The sequence below is a fragment of the Canis lupus genome, chromosome 8, assembly GCF_048164855.1.
Source record: "Canis lupus baileyi chromosome 8, mCanLup2.hap1, whole genome shotgun sequence".
Taxonomy (NCBI): domain Eukaryota; kingdom Metazoa; phylum Chordata; class Mammalia; order Carnivora; family Canidae; genus Canis; species Canis lupus.
In genome coordinates, this window is record NC_132845.1 from 31,696,139 (window position 1) to 31,713,041 (window position 16,903).

A 16,903-nucleotide genomic window follows, 5' to 3' on the forward strand; every position below is an offset into this window, starting at 1 on the left:
AAAAACACATGTTTGGAATACATAAAATAATAAAAGTAGTTGTCATTTACTGAAGACCTACAAAATTTATAGCATTCCACTCAGCTTTATATGAATTATATCGTCAAATTTCACCAAAATTCTTTGAGATGGTGCAATGTAAGCCTGATTAAAAAATGAAAGAAAGGACTAAATATAAAAGACATTGAATGATTTCATTTTAATTGTATATTTGGCATACAAATCTAAATATTCCTGAAACAGAAGTCTACACTATATTTCTTTCACTGTACTACTAGCCTTGGTATAAACATGCAACTGATTAATTGGTAACACCAGGCCAACTGAAGGAAGCCTGGAGCCTCCTATATTGTATGGGGTGGTAAGCTTCCTCCAGGCACCAAGACACCTTAGGACACAAACAATAACCCTTTTTCAAATAAAATTATATAATTAAAGGTTTCAGAGAGCAAGAATATTATGAGCAGAATGAATAGAATAAAAGAAAACAGAGGAATAGCAAAGAGCCATAACAAGCCCAATGTAAAGGAAGAACTGACAACTGTAAAGTAAGTCCTATAACACTGCATAATTCTTCATGTGTAGCATCATCTTTTAAAGAGAAATTTAAGTAATAATAGTCTTTTGGGACTAAAAATACATTTATAGCCACCAACTTCAACATACTAACCATAATGTGTTCTACTATAAAGGAGATTTGATTCCTTTAAATCATGTTTATTTATTACCCAAGTCAAAATTTAAGTTAAATCTTAAATCAAGCTATGATTCAGCTGAATGCCTTTTATTTTTTAGAGTACAATATACTCTTTAGCACTCAAATGTTCCTTAACATTACTTACAACATAAATTTAACATATACAAACTTTAGTCATTTGGATCATTACTAAGGACTTTTAAACACTTACTAAAAGTATGAAATGAATTTTAATAGTGTCTTAAATTATAGTCTTAATATTTTGTTTATGACTTAAAAGGTATTATAAAAGGAATATGAAAAAGCAATGAAATATCAATGGGAATATAAACTTGTATAATCATAAGACCTCCTTCTGACCTCCTTTCTCATGTTATATCCAAAAATTGGAAGTGTGGAACTCCCGAGGAGTTGGTTGAAAACTGTCTATGAGCAAGATTTATAGGTGTGATGACTCAAATTTTGCTTAGGCAATAATTCCACAGTATCAAAGAAGAGCAATTTCAAGGTCAGCATTCTGGGGGAAGATCTGGATCAACACATGACAGCTGTTACAAAAAAGAATGAAATATCATATGACTAGACAAAATTTGGTTCTTCTCTGAATTGTCAATTAATGCCAAAGAAGATGAGGAAGTGGGAAAAATAAAGAGCAGTGTGGGGGGTAATAGACAAAAACAAAGAATAGGGTGATATATTTAAACCCAACCATGTTGGTGACTGCATTAAATATAAGTAGGTTAGACACACGAATTATAAGGCAGAGGTTGTCAGACTGTATTTTTTAAAAAAATCAATTATATCCTGCTAAAGGAAATGTACTTTATATAACAAGAGAAAGGTGGATTAAAAGTTAAAGGATGGAACAAGGTATATCAGGTAAGTAGAAATTAACTAAGAGGAGGGCGGACTGGCTATATTATCAAACAAGTGATGTTTTATTAGTGATAGAGGACATTTTATAATGACAAAAGTGTCAATTCATCAAGAAGCCACACCAATCTTTGGATGCAACTGATGAAGACAGAGGAGAGAGAAAGAGAAGACCATTTATCTATATCAGAAAAAAAAAAAAAAAAGGTTGTTACTAAATAGCTTACAGAATTTAAAAGGATAATAAAATTATGCTAGTAAATTTGATAGATAGTATATACATAAGAAAATAATCATGGAAATATATTAATTACTAATCAATTTTTTAAAAAGATTTTATTTATTCATGAGAGACACAGAAAGACAGAGAGGCAGAGACAGAGGGAAAAGCAGGCTCCTTGCAGGGAGCCTGATGTGGGACTTGATCCCAGAACCCCAGGAGCCGTCCTGGGTGGAAGGCAGATGCTAAACTGTTGAGCCACCCAGGGATCCCCTAATTACTAATCAATTTAACATAAATATATCTGTACAGATTTTCTTTCATAATTTTAATCATTTGTGTTTTTCAAAGTCATCTATTCCATTAAAATTCTCTGAATTTTTCATTAAAGACAAGATCAAGTTATTTTTAAGATGTTAATTCATCAAAAATTATTCAATACAGGCATACCTCATTTTACTGTTTTACTGCACTTTGCAAATATTATTCTCTATCTCTTTCTCTCTCTTTCCTTTTACAAATTCAGATTCGTGGCAACCCGACATTGAGGAAGCTTATCAGTGCCTTTTTTCCAACAGCATTTACTCACTGTGTCTCTGCATCACATATTGGTAATTCTCACAATATTTCAAACTGTTTTTTTATTATTATATTTGTTATTTTGATGATCTGTGATCAGTGATCTTTGATGTTGCTATTGTAATTGGGGTGCCATGAACCACACTCATATAAGACAGCAAATTTAATTAATAAATGTGGTATGTGTTTTGACAACTCCAATAATTGCTAACCCCATATCTCTCCCTCTCTTCAGGTTTCCCTACTCCCTGAGACACAATATTGAAATTAGATCAATTAATAACTCTACAATTGCCTGTAAATGTTCAAGTGAAAGGAAGAGTCACATGTAACTCACTTTAAGTCAAAAGCTAAAAATGATTAAGCTTAATGAGAAAGGCATGTCAAAAGCTGAGATAGGCCAAGGCTAATCCTCTTAAATCAGTTAGCCAACTTGTGAATGCAGAGGAAAATTTCCCGAAGGAAATTAAAAATTATACTCCAGTGAACACACAAATGATTAAAAAAAAAAAAAAAGTGAAAAAACCTTAATGCTGATGTGGAGAAAGTTTGAGCGATCTCAATAGAAGATCAAACCAGCAACAACATTTCTTTAAACCAGAGCCTAATCCAGAACAAGGCCCTAACTTTATTTAATTCTGTGAAGCCTGAGAGAGTTAGGGAAGCGGCAGGAGAACAGTTTGAAGCTAGAAGAGGCTGGTTACTGAGGCTTCAGGAAAGAAGCCATCTCTATAATATAAAATGACAAGGTGAAGCAGCAAGTGCTGATGTTGAAGCTGCAGCAAATTATCCAGAAGATCTAGCTCAGATCATTATTGAAAGTGGCTACACTAAACAACAGATTTTCAGTGTAGACAAAACAGCCTTCTAGGGGAAGAAGATGCCATCTAAGTGTCTTCGGCAGCATCCTAAATAGTGGAGAAGGCAGGCACACACCTCTCTTTCCTCTGCAGTGGGACTTGCTGGTCTCCTTCAGCTGGAAGGTGAGCCACCCCAGGAAGAATGGCGATGCTGGCAAAGTTCCTCTTACCCATTTCAATGCACCCAAACTCATATATACATATATGTACAGATATATATGTGTGTGTATGTGTTGCGCACATGTGCGTGTGCACACACACACACTCCGGCAGAGTGTTCTAACATGTCTCTTCTTCTGAATACCTGGACTTCTACAGAGCTCTAGTCTGTGGGTGTCTGCCCAAGTTAGCCTTTTCCACGTGTTCCCAGATCTGTCCAAGAGGAGCTGAAGCCAGGTCACAGGGCCCTGCCTATACCGCAGTCTAGACTGAGGTCTCTCTGCCTGTTACCCATTGCATAGCTGGGTGAGATGCCTCCCGGGGCCCCTGGCCCTGGAAGCTGGAACCCACAACTCTCAAAGAGGCACTTTGACTTGTGAATGGATGTCAAATTTTAGTTGTTAAAGGAGGGACAAAAACGAGGCATGTCTTGTCACCATGAATGCTGACATCACTTCCATATTTCTGAGTTATGCTTGGTGTAAGGTTTCCAGTTCTTTTGAGAACCAAGCTGAAATCATTGAATTTAAGGATTTTTATTATTCATATGCATTTAATGCAATAACTATTCCTTTGGGTACTACTTTAGCAGCAACTACCTATTTTGACATGCCAGATTTTTTATAATTCATTTCCAAAATTTGGCTGTCTCTGAAAATTATACATTACTTAAAGTTTAATTCTTTGAATTCCAGACAGAGATTATATATATATATATATATATATATATATATATATATATATATATCGCTACTATTTTCTAGTTTAATTCTTTCACACTCGGAAAAATTTTTGAATGATTTAAGTCATTTGAAATTTGCAGAAGCTCTTTTTAGGGCCTAATATACTTGAATCCATGACTTGATAAGAAGTTTATTGTTATCGTTAAGATTTTCTGTGTATTAACTGAATTCTCCTATTTTTACAGTTGGTACTTTTATTTATTCCATTGGCTTTATATTACTTGCACTTAAGCTATGTACATCATCTGAATTTATTCCTTTCCAATACTGTTTTGTATCTTCTACACCATTCTCATTTTCCTAAAAATTAGAATCAACTTGTCAAATGCTACAAAAATGTCTTCTGGGTTTATTTGAATCTATAGGTCTATTTGGTAAGAAAATCATTAAAGGACTTTGAGTTTTCTGATCCACGTACAGTTTATACTTGCATTTTATTCCCTGCACACTATTTTCTCTAGAATGAATAATTCTTTCATTGGCTTACTCTTTTTCATGTAACTATTGCTAAATTGTCTCATAAACTACATGAATCAGCTTTGAACAGCATTTGCTCAGTTATATGGCCTTCTTCCCATGCCACACATCTCTAAATATTAATGTAAACAAAGCTTAAATCTTCATTGAAGACATCTATTTTTCAAGTTTAAAGCCAAGTTTAAATTAAGTGGTTTATAGATATCAATTTGTATTCGGCCTATATAAAAAATGTATAGAAAAAGGCTTACTATCCTTACCTTAAGATCTAAAAATTCTTCTCAGGACACCTGGGTGGCTCAGTGGTTGAGCATCTGCCTTTGGCTCAGGTTGTGATCCCGGGGTCCCAGGATCGAGTCCTGCATCGCTCCCCATAGGGAGTCTACTTCTCCCTCTGCCTATGTCTCTGTTTCTGTCTCTGTGTCTCTTATGAATAAATAAATAAATAAAATCTTTTAAAAATAAAAATAAATAAAAATTCTTCTCATTATAAGGATGTTCACACAAATTTTTACCTAGAGCATACCTGAGGTGGCTATAATGTTATGTAGCTGATTACTTCTACTTAGTACTAGCAAGAATGTCACATGGAACCACCTACTAACCAAATCTCTCCCCCTTCCTTAGGAAACTAAATGTAACAATTCCATGGGTATGTAGATGAAGGAAATGTGGAACTACTATGGAAACAAGGGAGCTAGGTGAATAAGCCACATGCTCATGTACATTATTTGTGTTTTCAGGAACTTACATCTGATCTTGAATATACTTCCAATGAAGAGGGGATCATGTTGCACATAGTCAGCTTCATGATTTATTAGGCCAGGTAACATGATAAGGGGTCAGTTTGCATGGGTTCTGTTTCACCGTCTGATGATCAGATCATCTCAATCACAGTGTAAGAGCTGTTTCTTAATAGGAAAATATTAAGGCTCCAAATATGGAGTTGATATGCTATAAAACCATAGAAGCATATTTTGTGACTCTCCTTTGAGAAATTGCTTCCGTCTCCAGACAGCATCCTGACCTGCCACAGACACTTCAAGCAATATTTGATCTGCTCAAGGTCAGAACTCCTTGCACCATGCCATAAGGTGATGGAGAGAATTATTCTCCTCTAGGAATTTTTCCAAAACACACACTCCTTCCCTCCTGAGAGAGATCAGTACACACAACGTGATTTGTTTAGCATACAGTATTCATTGGAGGCCTTAGAAATTGTTCTGTGACATGTACAAGGGCAGAAAATTAAAAAAAAAAAAAAGGGCAGAAAATTCTTTCTTTCTTTCTTTTGTTCTTTCTTTCTTTCTTTCTTTCTTCTTTCTTTCTTTCTTTCTTTCTTTCTTTCTTTCTTTCTTTCTTTCTTTCTTTCTTTCTTTCTTTCTTTCTTTCTCTTTCTTTCTTTTCTTTCTTTCCTCTTTCTTTCTTCTTTTTCTTTCTTTCTCTCTCTCTCTCCATTTCCATTTTAGAAGTATCTTGACATGCTCAATACTTCTGGCCCTCCAAAACTACATTCACATTTGTCTGATGTTTCTTTCCCACCTTCTAATGTATATAGATATTATGAGACTTCTAAGGTGCTTTTTACTCCTTGTTCTTCAGATCAAACAAATTATCTTGATGTTTTCAATATAAAGGCAAATAAGAGAAAGTATGGAACTAAATTATAATGGAACCACATAGTTGTTGTAGACTTAATGACAAGTAATTAGCTTGTGTTCCTGTCCCTTTCAGGTTGAAGTCAACTGCTTCTGTTGTTCTCTGTTTATCGGAACAGAAAAAAAAAAAAAAAAAAAAAAAAACAGCACTAGCCAGCTCAGTGGTAGTGAATCACATGAAAGGATGTAAGCTGACTTGCTTCAAAAAATAAGAGACAGCAAAAGAAGCTTCTTCCACTGCTATATCACTTAATTACATTTATGATAATATTTCTATTTTTACAAAATTTCTCTGTCTTTCTCATAGGCCATACAAACTAGTAAAGTACATTATAACATCAGGACCATTCCCTCTGACACACAGGAACATTCCCTGTGACACACAACACACAAGCTATGAGAATATCCAGAGTGGATGAGTTTTCATATCCTCACTCCCAGAGTATACTGCAAGATAGACTTGTATTCAAATTCCATTCATTTTCTGACTTCCATGATATCTATTTGAATTGGAGGCCCATTTTGGTTTCCTACATTATAAAATAATAATACCTCAAATCCAGGATATAGTCTTTACCCATGTCACTCTCCCTCAAAGACCATCGCTCCTGGATATACATGCCTTTGAAGAAGACAAGGTGGAATAATTTTAGTGAAAAGTTATGGTCATATAATTCAAAATATTTTAGAGTAGGGCATGGATCTTCATCATGGTAATGATTCAAACTTCTCTTTATCATATTTAGATTTGGTTGTAGCTATTGTTTTGTAGATATGCTAGAGCTATTGTTCATTGCTTATCTGTATCTTTTATGGGTACCCCAGAATCAATTCAACATCACCAATGGTACTTTTGGTGCAATCTTCTGATTACCTCTCTAGTTATGCTACCTATTATAATACCCATTCTCACTTTTATTCCTTGTTTAGATGCTGCCATTTGGACTCTGCCAACCAATATATTTGCTTCTTTGATTCAGGGAGCCTATTTTCCATGGTAGTTTCTGTTACTCTTATCTCCAGCCTACAAAGGAAAGCTACTACAGAGTTTTGAAAGAATGTTGGTGATTCCCTAATCCTGGTGCCTTACTGAAGATTCATTTTCAGTGTTCTCTCAGATGAGAAAAGTTGTATGAAGTCAGGTTATAGAAATTTTCTGTATGCCTGTTTGAATTTTTTCCTCAACATTAAGCCACAGCACTTTTGACATCCAAATATCTTTTGGTGTGAATCATTATTAAAGTGAGATTTCAGACAATCAACTTAGTAAGCAGCTGTTTAAATTAATGCTGCACTACATTCAGAAACTAAAGTATCCTTATATCAATACATTTATGCCAAGCAAAGGCTAGAATCCATACTACCTGTTCTATCTTTATTTACTAGCCATTTTTACAAGTATTATTAATGCATATGTTAATTTTTAGATAAAAAATGGTCAGAGATAATTTCATATGATTCAACTTAAGAAATAAACAAAACCTCATTTCATTTTAAGGAACATTTGATGTTCTCTTTGATTTTCTGAGATCTGACATACTTACATGTGAAAAAGGAATAGGAGCAATGTGAGGAAAACTCTTTTGTAAGATCACTACTTCAAGTGAGGCAATTATAGGGTTCCCAGCATGCCAGGTACAACTTCTCAAGTAGCTGATGTAAGGCTGCATAACTGGTGATGGTGTTGGGCATTTAGTATCAATTGAATTTACCTAAAAATGACTGAAAAAAATATCCTGTCTCTGCAAATCCAGTGACTGGAGTTTTACTGTTTCCAAATACCTGCTCAATCTTTTTCTGTAGGATACCAAGACATATTTGTAAATTCAAATGATGCTCCTGCAAAAAACAAACAAACAAACAAACAAACAAACCCAACAACTCCTGCTCAGCAACTCATGGCATCAGATTTGCATATGATTTAAGTATGTCACTTGTGTGGCTAATGTCAAAAAATTATTGCAGGATAGTAATTAAATCTTTTTATTTCTTCATCATGTTTTAAACTAGGAATTGAAAATTCTGAGCTTGCCTCTGTTTTTCTTGAACTTCCCCAATTCAGACAGAAATTGCTAACCTTTCATTGTTGATCTGCAACAAAATGGCCAATCACATTAGTATTTCATTCCAGGTGACTATGAATAATAATTTCAGTATTTTCCTGTTGCATACCATGAATTACCAATCCTAATTCCCAGTGATAATTCAGTTTCACTAAAAACCCCAGAATGTCAGATAAGCAATCTCAGTTTCCTATCTTTGAGTAATATTTAGCCACCATCTCTAGTTATACCACAGATTGTCATTAAAGATATATTGAAGGAAGATTAATTATTTTAGGTATTATAGCAGACAGTTATTTAAAACAGGAAGACAAATGCTTATAAAATTAGAAGTTTTAAAGGAGTTAGCTTCATGCTAGGACTTCTCAAATGATTGCCAGAAAACAAGAGAATAGATCTCTGTTATTACCTGTGCTACAGTTGCAAACGTGAAACCACAAGGTCATCACTGCGACTATTGGCATCAACTATGCACACTTTACTTGAAATTCAACAATCCAGAATCAGAGAATTAGTACCAGAACTTCCACAATATCATGGACACTGGAAAGTGAAACCCAATAGCTTTTAACCCTGCACCACCTTCCAGTATCCACAGAGTAATTCATCATTGTAACATCCATAAATCTTGCTCAATAACCTAATGTAGCAGGTATTTGGCCTCTGCTTAACTACTCCCTCTGTCTAATTTTATAAAGTAATATAATTTGTGGAACTTATCTACATATAGAACCTAGTTAACATCAACGTAAACTAAAAGGAAGGCCCTCTCTCTGCAACACAGGAAAGAAAACTGGAAGGAGATTGAGATGTATGCTGATTGTCAATCAATTATCTCCAGTCCAAGTTAAAGGCCAGCATATTGAATGTGCAGAATTGTTAAATTACAAAAAATGATTACTATCCTCTGAGTGGAAAGGAGTATGATGTAGCAACCAAATTTTTCAGATAATGAGAAGAATTAAACTTACTGGTATCATGAATCAAATATGTGAATTATTTTTTGATTAAGGGTTGGCAAACTATCATTTGTGTCCTATTTTTGGAATGTACGTGAGCTAAAAATGTTTTTTACATTTTTAAAGTGCTGGGAAAGAGTGTAAAAGAAGATGGCATATATCTTCTGTGGTGTGCAAACCCTAAAATATTTATTTTTGGGTCTTTTCCCCAAAATGTCTGCTGACTCCTCTGTTAGTTGAGAACAATTAGGTGAGAGAGCACATAATTCTTTTTTTTTTTTTAATTAATATTTTTTTAAATTTTATTTATTTATTTATTTATTTATTTATTTATTTATTTATTTATGATAGAGAGAGAGAGAGAGAGAGAGAGGCAGAGACACAGGCAGAGGGAGAAGCAGGCTCCATGCACCGGGAGCCCGATGTGGGACTCGATCCGGGGTCTCCAGGATCGCGCTTGGGCCAAAGGCAGGCGCCAAACCGCTGCGCCACCCAGGGATCCCGAGAGCACATAATTCATTAGAATTTAGTATCCATGAAGGAACAGACTTTGTGTGCCTTTCCTATACTCATTTCTAGTATGGTGTCTGGGACGTGGTATACTTTAATTATACAAAGGATGAATAAATATAATTTACAACACTACCAATATATTTTTAAAAATTTATTTATTTATTAATGAGAGACACAGAGAGAGAGGCAGAGACACAGGCAGAGGGAGAAGCAGGCTCCATGCACCAAGCCTGGTATGGGGCTCCATCCCTGGACTCCAGGATCATGCCCTGAGCGAAAGGCAGATGCTTAACCAGCGAGCCACCCCATGGGCGTCCCCAACACTACCAGTCTTTAGCAGACTTTAACATGATCTCTGCATATGGTATCTTTTTGTACACACATATTAACATTGTAATTCCGATAATGCAATAACATAAGCAATATGTTATTCTAGATTGATATGGATGTCAAAGTGTTGCACTGACTCATATCCAACCATATACAAAATGAAGTCCAGATTTGGTAAGAGCTTTATCACCAGTCAGTTTCTATCCAACTTTGATCTCTTCCTCTTCTGGTGAAATTTATCTCAAGTAATATATTCCATGTCACTGAAACCTATTAGCCCAGTTTAATGGCATCTTATCCATACCTCTATATACATTAGGAAACAAAAAACAAAAACAGAACAACAACAACAACAAAATTCTATTAAGAGAAAGACTTGCCTCTGTAACACCCAAGGACTCATGTGCAGAATAAATTCCTTTTACTATAGACATGACAAATAATTACTTTAATTGGGAATACAATGTGCTTTAGTAACACTTTCCTATGTATTTTTCTTTTGAACACCTGAATGAACAGATCTATGTTTTTGAAAATATTTTTCTCCCTATGACAATGCTGTTAAAATTATCTAATATTTCAGATTTTATATTTACAGGGACATAATTTACATACTATAAAAGATACTCTATAAATTTATGTTTGAAAATGTTCAAATAAAGATAATATCACAAATTCAAACAGCAGGGGGAATATTCTAGCATTGGAATAAGTGAGCATGACATAAAATGCAAATATTTGTATATGATGAAAGAGAAGAATGGTGTCCTGTAAGCTCTTTGTTCTCTAGATAAATTATTAAAATTTCAAATGGACTTTACTAATGACCACATAATTTTCTTTTAAATATTTTGCCAATACAGAGACAAATGATATTTGGGTGCCTGCTTCTTGAGTGAATTTTATGAAGTAATTTTTCTAAGCAAAGACTTTGTAGCACCAAGGTTATACTTTAATTTTTTCCATACTTAGGAAATTAGTTAATTTCTCAAGTTAAAGTCCCTTTGAATAAATATATGAGAACATTTTTTAAGTGAAAATTCAAGCTACAATTATAATAAACTTGCAGATAGATTCAAAACCATACTTTTCCTGAAAAATAAATTTGACCAATCATAATATCTACTTTCTGGGAAAAATCATCTTTTATTTTAAATATCTTCTATTTTCTTAAATAGGTTTCTCCTTACATTCAAGAATGCATTCATAAGTATTAAATTAATGAATATTATATTTCTAAATGTAGGCATTCAAGGTGTTAAGTATAATTTTGAAAGATGAGGGTAGCCTGGGTGGCTCAGCAGTGTAGTGCCTGCCTTCAGCCCAGGGTGTGGTCCTGGAGTCCCGGGATCGAGTTCCACGTCGGGCTTCCTGCATGGAGCCTGCTTCTCCCTCTGCCTATGTCTCTGCCTCTCTCTCTGTGTGTCTTTCATGAATAAATAAATACAATCTTTAAAAAAAAAGAAAAAGGTTTTCATTTGGGTCACTAATGGCTGATACTGATGTAAAATAAGGATGGTTTCAGATTATTAATGACCAGAGCTACCATTTCACAAAATTTGGATTTTAAGGGAGTGGAATGTTAAAAGAGGTTTTCAGATTTATCCGAAAAGAACATATATGCTCTATGATTTTATTCAGGTTTTTCTTTGTATTAATTGGAAAATATGTCATTTTTACTTATTTCAATATAATGTATGAGTTCAAAATAACAACAACAACAATAATAAATGGTAATATTAACCATTGCACAATTTTTGCTTTTTTCTAATTAAATTAAGGAGCTTTCCATATATTAAGAAGACTCAAATTATGAAGGGACTTTTTATGTGTTAGTAATTCTTGTTTAAACAATGGAATATCTCTGAAAAAGAGAAATATGGAGCAACTAGTGGAGGGAGAAGAGGTCATCAATAAAGTTGTTTTTTGATGGATTATCTAATGGCAGATATTCATACTGATTGGAATTATGCAAACATTTGAAGAAATAATATAGTACAGGAGAAAATCTCTGGAGTGAAATTGGTCATAGAAGACACTGCAATTGGTAGTTAGATGTGGTGTTGTGGAATTTTAGAAGTTCTCTTTTGATTGCTTCTTTTTCTTCTACTCAGTGAAATAAAATGCACAGTTATAAAAGGGAAGATGGAGAGAGATTGCTGGATTCCTGAGGAAAGAAAACAATGTCTGAAATCATCCCTCAGGCAGTGGAAAGATGAATGGATTGGACAAATATAGAGAAATGGCTTGGCAACACTAAAAACATGTTGAGGATGATTATAGTGGATATAATGTGATTCCACTGAAAAATTTAAGTTAAGGGGTAAATAACTTTAGTTGAGATATCCTAAAAATAAAGTGGCTTCAGAAGCTGTTAAGTTTATTTCTGCTTCCAATAGTAGATCTGAAGTGATTGTCCCAGGTTAGTACGGAATTCTACTCCTGCTACTGACAATCATTGAATGCACTAATTTCTTCCCAGACTTAATCTTGGCTTTTCTCTAGGGGCTGATTTTATCTGCATGTTCAAAGATAGCTAACAAATTTATTTGGGGCTGTGAGAAAGAGAGGAAGATCATTTCCTTAATTTTTTTTCTAAGTAAAAAAAAGAAGTCAAAGTATGAAAACATCGCTTCTGCTCATATTTAATTGACAAAAAATTGGTGATGTGGGCACAGCCTGCCATAGTGGTGTAAGATGATGAAAAGTATATCTGCATGGCCATGCATCTATGACGGAAGACAGAGATAATGGATTGTACTAACATTTAATGTCTTCCGTATATAGCAAACATTGAAAGACGTTCTGTCCATCTGTATTCAGATGTGAAGTAAAGAAAGTTTGGATATCAATGTCTGCAATAGCCAAACTGTGGAAGGAGCCTTGGTGTCCATCGAAAGATGAATGGATAAAGAAGATGTGGTTTATGTATACAATGGAATATTACTCAGCCATTAGGATATAAACAGTTTTATTTTCCAGGAAAGTAAGAGGAAAGGAGTGATGTCCAAGGAATTTGAAGGTGTATGTATGCAAAGATGTGATTATAATATTGGGCAAAGGGATCCAAGTTTTGGAAAAGTGAAGTAAAGATACGAGATGGGTTCTGCTGCCGAAGGTTACTGAAAAAAATGGTGAGCAGTTTTACAGGAAGTGGGTGTGGCTGTGGGAGGCAACTTTAAACAGATAAAATACCTTAAATCAAGGTAAGTAAATAATAATGAGAAGTTTGAAGGAATAAACACAGGACTGTGCTATCAATCCATGCTGTTAGGATAAGGTAATTGGAGTCTGGAGAGAAATTCAAGGAACTGAGAGGGCAGATTCATAGATGCACACACTGACACTCTACACTGGAGAAGTTACCATAGTAGGTCTACTCAAATGTCAATCATTCATCTCTCCTCTTGGAGTAGGATCTTGGCACAGCTTTTCTATGTAAATTCTCCTTGCTTGCTTGTCATTTTACTGATGAGCCATTCCCAGTCATTACAAATAAATTCTTATGTGAAGAATTTAAAAAACAGAAAATAAGAATTTACACTTCTAAACAAAAGCAAGCAATCAAACAAACAAAAAATGGATCCCTACTCAGATTCAGACAGCCAGACAACAAATCCTGTATCTTTCAGTTCCGCTTTTGATAAAATAATTCACACTCTCTGCTTGTCAATGCATGGGTAATCCATAAAATAACACATTTTAGTGTTCTGTGCAGAAGGGCATTTAATGCTTAAGAAGAGACTATTCTTCTGTTTAGTAGTCCAGTCAGGAAGTTATGTGTGTGTTTTAATCTTTACTTGGCATAAATAACTCTGCCACTTTTCATTCAGATTGCATTGCCTCTAATTCTGCTTCCTCCTCAAGAATTCCTTTTTTACTTGTTATTTACATCTTTCAAATATTTACAGATAATTTTCATATTCCTTTAGCCCAGCTATAAATATTATGTTGCCCTAATCTCCCCCCATAAATCAGTCTTTCCTTCTCATTATTCAGTTGTTTTCTTCCTGGACTCTTTCCAGCATTACTACATATGCCTGGAATTGAAGTGCCCCAAATTAACACAATATTGCAGCTGCAGTCCCATCAATAAAGATATCAATTTCCATTCCGAGTATGGGATATCTCTTCATCTTGTATTTACTATTATATTCATGGATTTTGTTTCTTTTGTTGCCTTTTTTATGAAATATTTAATTAAGCTTTTCATATATTGTCATTTCTAATATCCATGGATTAGTCATGATAATGGTGTCTATAAACCATAACTTTATTTCATATTCAATTGTGATTTTATTTTCCCTAGAAATTGTATTTTCAAGTCACATTAGCAGCACATCATCACACTATTCTTTCCTTCACTTAGATTTTTAAAAAGGTGTTAAATATAGGACAACAAAAATCTAATTCCTGAAGGCGAGTGTATTACCTATAGGCAAATTCTTTCCATTAGATAGTTATCATAACTCTGATGACCATATTTCATTCAATATTTAAATCAAGAAGAAATGTTTGTATTCTCCACAAATTAGATTGAAAGTATCATTGAACGTATTCACTTATCCAAAATATGGTTTTGAATGACCTAACAGGATGATTCCTAGGGAAATACAAAATTTCTAAACACCCTGAAAAATATTAGAGTTTCCAGTTGGTGCTGTGATGCTATGTCTCTAACTCTCCAAATACTATCCATATTATAGTATTAACTTTCTATGTTAAGAAGTACATAACTTCTGTTATGTAACATTTTCTGTTTCTGTTTCTTAACATAGAAAGTTAAGAAGTACAACACTGTGTTTCGACACAGAAACCTGAAAAGAAAGTTACTAACTCTATCAACATTTTCCTAATGAATTTAACGTATCTCTTAAGACTTAAAGTATGATTGTAAATACATCATGCACAGTGAGATATTAAGAATGTAAATTGGAAATGTATAAAAGCAGAAGGATCTAAAAGAATATATTCTGGATACCTCAGTTTTGGCTGGATGATAGGTTTTGGGGGATAAAAGAAAGTGGCTTCAACTAGCAATCAGAGAATTGGCTGCTATTGGTTCCTACCCCAAATCCAATGCCTGCATTAATTTATTCGGTGCCCACTCCTTTAATATGTGATTGATTTTTTTATGTGATTGATTCGAATATGGTCCCACAGTCAGCTCCAGAGGTTGTTTCTGATTAGTCATATCCAATAGTCAATAGCCAATATCAGTCATCTCAATATATGCAGAAGAAATTGAACAAAATCCAAAAATCCACTTCTGATAAAACTTTCAGCAAACTAAGAGAAAAGGGGAATTTCTTCAGCTGATATAACCATCTACATCAACTCTACAGCTAGCATCATAATAGCAAAAAACTAAATATTTTCCCCATAACATCAGGAAAAAGACAAATATGTCCAGTCACAACTTCAATATTAAATTGTGTTGGAGGTTTTAAAAAGTAATAAGATATGAAAAAAAAAGCATCAGAATAGGAAGGAAGAAGTAAAACTATCCTAATTTGCAGGCTACATGATCATCTATGTAGAAAATATGATGGATTTACAAAAATATTTCTAAAACTAACAGATGAATATAAAAGGGTTGCTGTATGTAATACAAATATACAAAAATCAATGTATTTCTATATGAGTAACAAATCCCCTGAAATTAGCATAAAAATAACATTTATAATGGTATTAAATGTATAAATTTTAAAGAAAATGTGCAAGACCTGCACCCCGAGAAATAAACACATTGCTGATTGCCACTAGGCAATTAAAGAAAAAGCTTAAATAAAAGAAGAAAGGTATCTTGGTCACGTCTCAGAAGTCTGAATACTATGAAAAGGTCAAATATCTCTAAAATAAATGATAAATGAAATACCTATTAAAATCTCAGCAGTGATGTTATAGAAATTGACATGCTGTTTCTAAATTCATTCAGAAATTCCAAGGACCTATAACTTAAATACCTTTCAAAACATAAGGACAAAGTCAAAGGGCTAACCTGATTTCGAAACTCATTATATATCTACAGAATTATGACAGCATCATTTTTTCATCAAGATATAGATCTATGGAAAAGAAGGGAAAATCTAGAAATACACTGACACACATATGGGCAGCTTATTTTTGTAATAGTTTTAATGAGCTATAATTCGCCTACCATGCAATTCACCCACTCAAAGTGTACAATTAAATTGCATTTAATATGCTTACATAATTGTGCAACCATAAACATAATCAAATTTAGAACATTTTCATCACCTCAAAATGAAAACCCATTTTCTTTAGATACCACCTCCCAACCCCTCAATCTTCTCTAGCCCGAAGTAAACACCAATCTACTTTCTGCCTATAGATTTGTCTATTCTTGTCATTTTATCTCTAGATTTTCTTCTAAGAGTTTTATAGTTTGAAATTGTACATTTAGGTCTTTGTATATGATAGAAGAGGCCAACTCCATTTTTTTTGTAGGTGAATTTCCTGTTTCTGAGCACCACACTTTGGAAAGATTATTCTATCCCAGTTGAATGGTCTTGGCTCCTTTGTCAAATATCAGTTGACCCCAGATATGTAGGTTTATTTCTATCCCATTGATATATGTGTTTCTCTATATGCCTGTACCATATTATTTTAATTACTGTAGCTTTGTATTAGCCTTTGAAACCAGGAAATGTGAATCCTCCTAATTTGTTCTTTTTCAAGATTGTTTTGGATTTTCAGTGTCCCTTGAGGAATTTTAGGACTAATACATCAATTCCTATAAGGAAGGTGG